This window comes from Triticum dicoccoides, chromosome 4B (assembly GCF_002162155.2).
Source record: "Triticum dicoccoides isolate Atlit2015 ecotype Zavitan chromosome 4B, WEW_v2.0, whole genome shotgun sequence".
NCBI lineage: Eukaryota > Viridiplantae > Streptophyta > Magnoliopsida > Poales > Poaceae > Triticum > Triticum dicoccoides.
In genome coordinates this window covers 18,745,689-18,756,407 of record NC_041387.1, presented here as the reverse complement: position 1 = coordinate 18,756,407, position 10,719 = coordinate 18,745,689, and the positions used below count along the sequence as shown (strand labels likewise).

General features: G+C 44.7%; 1 long non-coding RNA gene across 3 annotated transcripts; it reads left to right on the top strand.

The window, feature by feature from the left end:
- The first annotated feature begins 8,773 nt into the window (after positions 1 to 8,773).
- Positions 8,774 to 10,718, top strand: LOC119293226. Of its 3 annotated transcripts, none has more exons than XR_005142988.1 (7): positions 8,774 to 9,039; positions 9,265 to 9,339; positions 9,476 to 9,532; positions 9,627 to 9,725; positions 9,940 to 10,015; positions 10,308 to 10,406; positions 10,621 to 10,718. It is a non-coding gene; the product is annotated as an uncharacterized LOC119293226 (long non-coding RNA). The 3 variants fall into 3 exon arrangements; XR_005142986.1 differs by having other exon boundaries at positions 9,476 to 9,537; XR_005142987.1 differs by lacking the exon at positions 9,476 to 9,532 and having other exon boundaries at positions 8,778 to 9,039.
- Position 10,719: the final 1 nt, after the last annotated feature.

Below are 10,719 nucleotides of genomic sequence, written 5' to 3'. Positions count from 1 at the left end.
CCTCCGGCATGGTGCCGGAGAGGGCCTAGATTGATTTCTCGTGGCTACAGAGGCTTGCGGCGGCGGAACTCCCCTTCTAGGTTAATTTTCCGAGGTTTTTGTATTTATAGGAATTTTTGGCGTCGGTCTCACGTCAAGGAGGTGCCCGAGCTGTCCATGAGGTGGAACCACGCGCCCTGGGGGGTGGGCACGCCCCCCACCCTCGTGGGCAGCTCAGGACTCTTCTGGCCCAACTCCGATACTCCGTGATCTTGTTTTGGTCCATAAAAAATCATCAAAAATTGGCCCGTCAATTAGACTCCGTTTGGTATTCCTTTTCTGCAAAACTGAAAAACAAGGAGAAAACAGAAACTGGCACTGGGCTCTAGGTTAATAGGTTAGTCCCAAAAATCATATAAAATATCATATAAATGCATATAAAACATCCTAGAAGGATAGTACAATAGGATGAATACTTCGTAAATTATAGATACGTTGGAGACGTATCATAGCACACTAAGTGTTCCTCCGGTATTCGGGAGTTGCATAATCTCATAGTCATAGGAACATGTATAAGTCATGAAGAATGCAATAGCAATAAACTAAACGATGATAGTGCTAAGCTAACAGATGGGTCTTGTCCATCACATCATTCTCTAGTGATGTGTTCCCGTTCATCAAATGACAACACATGTCTATGGCTAGGAAACTTAATCATCTTTGATTAACGAGCTAGTCTAGTAGAGGCATACTAGGGACACTCTGTTTGTCTATGTATTCACACATGTACTAAGTTTCTGGTTAATACAATTCTAGCATGAATAATAAACATTTATAATAATATAAGGAAATATAAATAACAACTTTATTATTGCCTCTAGGGCATATTTCCTTCAGTCTCCCACTTGCACTAGAGTCAATAATCTAGTTCACATCGCCATGTGCTTTAACACCAATAGATCACATCATCATGTGATTAGTTCACATCGCCATGTGACTCATACCCAAAGGGTTTTACTAGAGTCAATAATCTAGTTCACATCGCTATGTGATTAACACCCAAAGAGTACTAAGGTGTGATCATGTTTTGCTTGTGAGAGAAGCTTAGTCAATGGGTCTATCACATTCAGAGTCGTATGTATTTTGCAAATTTCTATGTCTACAATGCTCTGCACGGAGCTACTCTAGCTAATTGCTCCCACTTTCAATATGTATCCAGATTGAGACTTAGAGTCATCCGGATCAGTGTCAAAGCTTGCATCGGCGTAACTCTTTACGACGAACTCTTTATCACCTCCATAACCGAGAAATATCTCCTTATTCCACTAAGGACAATTTTGACCGTTGTCCGGTGATCCACTCCTGGATCACTATTGTACCCTCTTGCCAAACTCATGGTGCGGTTCACAATAGGTCTGGTACACAGCATAGCATACTTCATATAACCTATGACTGAGGCATAGGGAATGAGTTTTCATTCTCTTCCTATTTTCTGCCGTGGTCGGGTTTTGAGTCTTTACTCAACTTCACACCTTACAACACAGGCAATAACTCCTTCTTTAACTGTTCCATTTTGAACTACTTCAAAATCTTGTCAAGGTATGTACTCATTGAAAAAACTTATCAAGCGTCTTGTTCTATTTCTACATATCTTGATGCTCAATATGTAAGCAGCTTCATCGAGGTCTTTCTTTAAAAAACTCCTTTCAAACAGTCCTTTATGCTTTCCAGATAAATTCTACATTATTTCCGATCAACAATATGTCATTCACATATACTTATCAGAAATGTTGTAGTGCTCCCACTCACTTTCTTGTAAATATAGGCTTCTCAAAAAGTCTGTATAAACCATATGCTTTGATCACACTATCAAAGCGTATATTCCAACTGCGAGATGCTTGCACCAGTCCATAGATGGATCGCTGGAGGTTGCACACTTTGTTAGCACCTTTAGGATTGACAAAACCTTCTTGTTGCATCATATACAACTCTTTTTTAAGAAATCCATTAAGGAATGTAGTTTTGACATCCATTTGCCAAATTTCATAAAAGGTGGCAATTGCTAACATGATTTGGACAGACTTAAGCATCGCTACGAGTGATAAAATCTTATCGTAGTCAACACCTTGAACTTGTCGAAAACTTTTTGCGACAATTCGAGCTTTGTAGATAGTAACACTACTATTAGCGTCCGTCTTCCTCTTGAAGATCCATTTATTCTCCATTGCTTGCCGATCATCGGGCAAGTCAACCAAAGTTCACACTTTGTTCTCATACATGGATCCCATCTCAGATTTTATGGCCTCAAGCCATTTCGCGGAATCTGGGCTCATCGTCGCTTCCTCATAGTTCGTAGGTTCATCATGGTCCAGTAACATGACTTCCAGAACAGGATTACCGTACCACTCTGGTGCGGACCGTACTCTGGTTGACCTACGAGGTTCGGTAGTAACTTGATCTGAAGTTTCATGATCATCATCATTTGCTTCCTCATTAATTGGTGTAGGAATCACTGGAACTGATTTCTGTGCTAAACTACTTTCCAATTCGGGAGAAGGTACAATTACCTCATCAAGTTCTACTTTCCTCCCACTCACTTCTTTCGAGAGAAACACCTTCTCTAGAAAGTATCCATTTTTAGCAACGAAAATCTTGCCTTCGGATCTATGATAGAAGATGTACCCAACAGTCTTCTTTGGGTATCCTATGAAGACACATTTCTCCGGTTTGGGTTCGAGCTTATCAGGTTGAAGCTTTTTCACATAAGCATCGCAGCCCCAAACTTTAAGAAACGACAACTTGGGTTTCTTGCCAAACCACAGTTTATATGGTGTCGTCTCAACAGATTTAGATGGTGCCCTATTTAACATGAATGCATCTGTCTCCAATGCATAACCCTAAAACGATAGTGGTAAATCGGTAAGAGACATCATAGATCGCACCATATCTAATAAAGTACGGTTATAAAATTTCGGACACACCATTACGCTGTGGTGTTCCAGGTGGCGTGAGTTGCGAAACTATTCCACATTGTTTCAAATGAAGACCAAACTCATAACTCAAATATTCACCTCCACGATCAGAACATAGAAACCTTATTTTCTTGTTACGATGATTTTCCACTTCACTCTGAAATTCTTTGAACTTTTCAAATGTTTCAGACTTATGTTTCATCAAACAGATATACCCATATCTGCTCAAATCATATGTGAAGGTCAGAAAATAACGATACCTGCCGCAAGCCTCAACACTCATCGGACCGCATACAATTAGTATGTATTATTTCCAATAAGTCAGTTGCTCGCTCCATTGTTTCGAAGAACGGAGTCTTAGTCATCTTGCTCATGAGGCATGGTTCGCAAGCATGAAGTGATTCATAATCAAGTGATTCCAAAAGTCCATCAGCATGGAGTTTCTTCATGCGCTTTACACTAATATGACCTAAACGGCAGTGCCACATATAAGTTGCACTATCATTATTAACTTTGCATCTTTTGGCTTCAATATTATGAATATGTGTATCACTACGATCGAGATTCAATAAACCATTTATATTGAGTGTATGACCATAGATGGGTTTATTCATGTAAACAGAATATCAATTATTCTTTGACTTAAATGAATAATCGTATTGCAATAAACATGATCCAATCATATTCATGCTCAACGCAAACACCAAATAGTTAGGTTCAACACTAATCCCGAAGGTAAAGGGAGTGTATGATGGTGATCTTATCAACCTTGGAATCACTTTCAACTCACATCATCACCTCGCCCTTAACTAGTCTCTGTTTATTTTGCAACCCTTGTTTCGAGTTACTACTCTTAGCAACTGAAACCAGTATCAAATACTGAGGGGTTGCTATAAACACTAGTAAAGTACACATCAATAACATGTATATCAAATATACCTTTGTTCACTTTGCCATCCTCCTTATCTGCCAAGTATCTAGGGCAGTTCCACTTCCAGTGACCATTTCCTTTGCAGTAGAAGCACTCAGTTTCAGGCTTGGGTCTATCTTTGGGCTTCTTCATGGGAGTGGCAACTTGCTTGCCATTCTTCTTAAAGTTCCCTTTCTTTTTCTTGCCCTTTTACTTGAAACCAGTGGTCTTGTCGACCATCAACACTTGATGCTTTTCTTGATTTCTACCTTCGCTGATTTCAGCATTGCGAAGAGCTCGGGAATCGTTTTCGTCACCCCGTACATATTATAGTTCATCACAAAGTTCTAGTAACTTGGTGATAGTGACTAGAAAACTCTGTCAATCACTATCTTATCTGGAAGATTAACTCCCACTTGATTCAAGCGATTGTAGTACCTAGACAATTTGAGCACATGCTCACTGGTTGAGCTATTCTCCTCCATCTTGTAGGCAAAGTACTTGTTAGAGGTCTCGTACCTCTTAGCATGGGCATGAGTCTGAAATATCATTTTCAACTCTTGGAACATCTTATATGCTCCGTGGCATTCAAAGCGTTTTTGAAGTCCCGGTTCTAAGCCGTAAAGCATGGTGCACTAAACTATCAAGTATTCATCATATCGAGCTTTGCCAAACGTTTATAATGTCTGCATCTGCTCCTGCAATAGGTCCGTCACCTAGCGGTGCATCAAGAACATAATTCTTCTGTGCAGCAATGAGGATAATCCTCAGATCATGGACCTAGTCTGCATCATTGCTACTATGATCTTTCAACATAGTTTTTCTCTAGGAACATATCAAAAATAAACGGGGAGCTACATCACGGGCTATTGATCTACAACATAGATATGCTAATACTATCAGGACTAAGTTCATGATAAATTAAAGTTCAATTAATCATATTACTTAATAACTCCCACTTAGATAGACATCCCTCTAATCATCTAAGTGATCACGTGATCCATATCAACTAAACCATGTCCGATCATCATGTGAGATGGAGTAGTTTTCAATGGTGAACATCACTATGTTGATCATATCTACTATATGATTCACGCTTGACCTTTCGGTCTTAGTGTTCCGAGGCCATATCTGCATATGCTAGGCTCGTCAAGTTTAACCCGAGTATTCTGCATGTGCAAAACTGGCTTGCACCCGTTGTATGTGAACGTAGAGCTTATCACACCCGATCATCACGTGGTGTCTCGGCACGACGAATTGTCGCAATGGTGCATACTCAGGTAGAACACTTGTACCTTAAAATTTAGTGAGAGATCATCTTATAATGCTACCGCCGTACTAAGCAAAATAAGATGCATAAAGGATAAACATCACATGCAATCAAATAAGTGATATGATATGGCCATCATCATCTTGTGCCTTTGATCTCCATCTCCAAAGCACCGTCATGATCACCATCGTCACCGGCTTGACACCTTGATCTCCATCGAAGCATCGCTGTCGTCTCGCCAACTATTGCTACTACGACTATCGCTACCGCTTAGTGATAAAGTAAAGCAATTACATGGCGATTGCATTTCATAGAATAAAGCGACAACCATATGGCTCCTGCCAGTTGCCGATAACTGTTACAAAACATGATCATCTCATACAACAATGTATATATCATCACGTCTTGACAATATCACATCACAGCAAGACCTGCAAAAACAAGTTAGACGTCCTCTACTTTGTTGTTGCAAGTTTTACGTGGCTGCTACGGACTTCTAGCAAGAACCGTTCTTACCTACGCATCAAAACCACAACGATTTTTCATCAAGTGTGCTGTTTTAACCTTCAACAAGGACCGGGCGTAGTCACACTCGATTCAACTAAAGTTGGAGAAACAGACACCCACTAGCCACCTGTGTGCAAAGCACAGCGGTAGAACCAGTCTCATGAATGCAGTCATGTAATGTCGGTCTGGGCCACTTCATCCAACATTACCGCCAAAAATACCCGAATCACTCGGAACCTTTCCGATGTCCGAATATAGCCTTCCAATATATCGATCTTTACGTCTCAACCATTTCGAGACTCTTCGTCATGTCCGTGATCTCATCCGGGACTCCGAACAACCTTCAGCACATCAAATCACAAAGCTCGTAATAAAAATCGTCATTGAACGTTAAGCCTGCGGACCCTACGGGTTCGAGAACTATGTAGACATGACCGAGACACATCTCCGGTCAAATAGCATAACAACATACATTGTTCTCTTTGTCATCGGTATGTTACTTGCCCGAGAGTCGATTCTCGGTATCACCATACCTAGTTCAATCTCGTTACTGGCAAGTCTCTTTACTCGTTCCATACTGCATCATCCCGCAAATAACTCATTAGTCACATTGCTTGCCGAGAGGAGGAGGATGGAGGAGGGGCGACATATGGAGGTGGGGCGACGAGAGGGGAGAGGAGGGCGGCGAGAGGGAGGGAAGGGTGGGGGCCAGATACGTACCTTGGGGGGCGCTGGTGGGCGACGGCGCGCGGCGGAGTGGGCGAGTGAGAGTGTGAGGGGAGAGTGAGGACGCACGCGGGCGGGGGCGTGTAGATAAGGTACCCGTAGTAGTAGCGCTAGTTTGTAACCACCGCTACTGCTAAGATACATGGCAGTAGCGCTTTAGTGGAACAAGCGCTACTACTAAGATGATTAGCAGTAGCGGTTTTTGTGGAACCAGCGCTACTACTAAGGCTATGATCATTAGCATGTAAAAAACATCAAACTAAAAAAGGCATTAGTCATCATTGATCTTTTTGTGCAGAGTCTAAATTGTCAGTATGAATCTTCGCTGGTTTGCCACAGATCCTACACATAGAGTACGATGAAGACCAAGTGGTTGTGATAGTTTGAGAAGCACCATATTTAAGGTGATAAACATTCTGTTCGCGGAGCGAGGTGGGACTAAACTTTGATCTTGGGAGGGGACTGAATTTAGCAGTAGCGCTGGTTAGAGGAAAGCGCTATTGCTAAGTTCAATAGCAGTAGCACTTTTTATGTATGAGCGCTACTAGTATACCTAGCCTGCCTGCAACGGTCTGGCAATTATAATAGTAGTGTGTTTTGTATCTACAGCGCTACTGCTATGTGCACAGTAGCAGCGCTCTTACCGAGTGCTTCCTTTTTTAAAGGACTACTGGTGAGCTCTGTGTATAAGCATTTCCCTAGTAGTGTACCCAAGCAATGCACGAGCTAGCGAGCACAAAGGCCACATATTTTCCCCATGCATCTCGCTCTTCCGAGGCCGCCGCTGCCGGTGCCGTCCTCACCTCTTCTTTTATTTGCGAAATACTAAGGTCTTGCATTACTCGATCAGGATAACATGTTACAATCTCATCCAACAACAACTTTCAGGACTTCCTCCGGGCCAGAGCTTAGCCAAAGCAAAATTCTCCAAGGAATGACTAGCCCTATTACAACTTGGACGAGCATGAGCAATGTAAGAACTTTGTTCCCCCAAACTACTGACAATCTCTCTGATAATGAATGCATACTTAGACTTGTTGTTGCCGTCCTCACCTCACTTAGAGCATGCATGAACCGATGAACTTAGTGGGACACGCATGCATGCGCGCGACGTCACCGACCTAGCCGAGTCCAACTTCGATGGCGGCACGGCCTCATCCGTCACCAGGGTATCCGGCGGGCTCTCTTAATTCCGCTATCGCCATCATCACTACAGCCTAAATTCAAACACAAACTCCCCTCCTTACATGCTTCGGTTAGGAGGAAGGACTCGTCGTCGTCGCCGCCACCGCAGCCGCGAGACTCAGGGAGGCCTAGCAGGCCCAAGTCAAAGCACTCCACCCCAATTTCTAGCTACGAATCTTCGGGAGCGTGGCACGATGCATGGATGAGCTGGATGTCCTTGTGTGCAAGCTCGCTGGTGTTGGGGCATTATCGACTCAACGACCGTCCCTATGAAACGCATGATTTGCATTTTCGTGTAGGGAAGAAAATAACCACTACTCCTGCATATGACGTGTTCACCGAAGCGATGGGGAGTGAATGGTGGCGTGAGGCGACACTACGATGGGCTCGCATGTAGGAGAAATTCGACGGAGAGCTCGTGTATCGGTCGAGAACTTTAGGACGGTGGCGGCGGGAGGTCCACGAAGCCATAGGAGTTTGGGGTACCTAAGAAGGGCGGCGCTAGGAGATCCATTGAAGCTATAGGAGGCCGGGCCTCGTAGATCACACTGGGCAGCATGAAGCTTCGGGAGCGTGGCACGATGCAAGGATGAGCTGGATATCCTTGTGGGGAAGCTCGCCGGTGGTGGGGCATTGTGGACTCAACGACCGTCCCGATGAAATACATGATTTGAATTTGGGTGTAGGTAGAAAATAAACACTACTCCTAAATAATAAACCGATTCCCACATGGTGAAAGGATTCTAGAGGATGCAATCACAAAAAAAGAATCATTTCAATATTTTTTTAGTTTTACATATTTATATTGAACTTGTTTTCTAGTGTTTTTTTTTTTGAATCTACAATAATCCATTAAGAAATTTAGGCCATGAAGTGGTGGGAACCGATAAAAAAACTTTGACGGGTTTTGCCGGGCGTGATCCGCGTGACGTATGTCTGTACCGTTGGATCTAGAAAGGTTGAACGACTGAGATCGACTTGACGGGGGCAATCCATGTGAGAGCCGGAATGATCAATGAAAACGAAACATGTCAAACTCAACACCGAAAACTCTAAATTAGTTCATGGGCATGCTTCTCGCTCCTTGGCTCCTTGCAAACACTATTTTGGGCTGCCGCGCCGAGGCGTGAAAATATTCGCGGTTACGGTTCAAACCCAAAATGAAAATATCCTCCACCCCACCCCACCCCAAGTCCCAACCCCAGCCAGGCCCAACCCAAACTGAACTCTTCTCCCCCCGACCCAAACCCCAGCCCCGCCGCCGCCGCCGCGTAGACGCGAGGACGCACACGCATCCGCTACCACCGCGGCCATGGTCCTCTCCCACCGCCGCTTCCTCCTTCCACCCCGGCCTCTTTGCCATCGGCGCCGTCGCACCACTGCCGGCCCCTGCTCGAGCTGGTCAGGCGGCGTGCAGATCCGCCACTGCCACAGCGTCGTCGTCCTCCACAACCACGCAGCGGCTCCTCGCCCGCGACCCTCTTCTCCAGGTATGAGTCCCTCCTCTTCTCCCCTAATTCCTTGTGGTTCCCGTCCATCTCCGCGTCTGACTCATGCGTGCGTTCAGTTTGGGGGCAAGGAAGGAGAAGCAAATCATTGCTTGCAGTTGGCCACGAAATTTGACCAACTGCTACTTACACGCATATTTACAACGCTAGTTTCCACTTTCCTGTGAGGAAGCACTCACTACGGTTGCTTGGGTTTGGGATACGCAGGTCAGGCTCGTGGGGATGGTGAGTGACAAGGCGGGGAGGAACACGGATCTATCTCCCACATCGACTTCATCAGACGTGAGTTAATTTCGGCAAAGCGCAAGCTTTTTATTCAAGTTCTAGATGCATCTTAGGGGATTCAGTTTGGACCTTTGTGCTCCACCTGCCCTTGCTGGATGTCGGTCCTGACTTTTGTCAAATGCTCCACGTTCAGTCGTCACTTGAAATGTTGCTGGCTGTTAGTTCAATAATGCAAGCAATTCAGTAATGGGTCAGGTCGCCACCATCTCTGTTTCTTTTTTCGGTTTGGTTTCGATTTGGTTCCCTTCCCTTCCCTAATGCGGTTCGTTTCCTCACGCGCGCAGGGATGATTTTTCGTGATGATGGGGATCCATTCTTCTTCCATGTTGACGCCTCCGGTCCTGCCATGATTCGTCTTGTCGTCCTCCCCGGCATTCGCATAGGTGCTAAGCCACTGCCCCATAATATTTCACTAGTGTACTACTGAAAGCTGATTGATTTGTTGTTAAACTGAAAGCTTAACTTTCTTGTCACAAATCATCCCTTGCAGTTGGCCATGAAATCTGACCAATTGCTAGCTACTCACACGCGTACTTACAACGACTAGTTTCCAGTGAGGAAGCACTCACTACAGTTGCTTGGGTTTGGGATATGCAGGTCAGGCTCGTGGGGTTGGTGAGTGACAAGGCGGGGAGGAACACGGATCTGTCTCCCGCATCGACTTCATCAGACGGTGAGTTAATTTCGGCAGAAGCGCAAGATTTTATTCAAGTTCTAGATGCGTGCGTCCTAGGGGATTCAGTTTTGGACCTTTGTGCTATGCGTGCCATTGCTGGATGTCGGTCTTGACTTTTGTCAAATGCTCCACGTTCAGTCGTCACTTGAAATGTTGTTGGCTGTTAGTTCAATAATGCAAGCAATTCAGTAATGGGTCAGGTCGCCACCATCTCTGTTTCTTTTTTCGGTTTGGTTTCGATTTGGTTCCCTTCCCTTCCCTAATGCGGTTCGTTTCCTCACGCGCGCAGGGATGATTTTTCGTGATGATGGGGATCCATTCTTCTTCCATGTTGACGCCTCCGGTCCTGCCACGATTCGTCTTGTCGTCCTCCCCGGCATTCGCATAGGTGCTAAGCCACTGCCCCATAATATTTCACTAGTGTACTACTGAAAGCTGATTGATTTGTTGTTAAACTGAAAGCTTAACTTTCTTGTCACAAATCATCCCTTGCAGTTGGCCATGAAATCTGACCAATTGCTAGCTACTCACACGCGTACTTACAACGACTAGTTTCCAGTGAGGAAGCACTCACTACAGTTGCTTGGGTTTGGGATATGCAGGTCAGGCTCGTGGGGTTGGTGAGTGACAAGGCGGGGAGGAACACGGATCTGTCTCCCGCATCGACTTCATCAGACGGTGAGTTAATTTCGGCAGAAGCG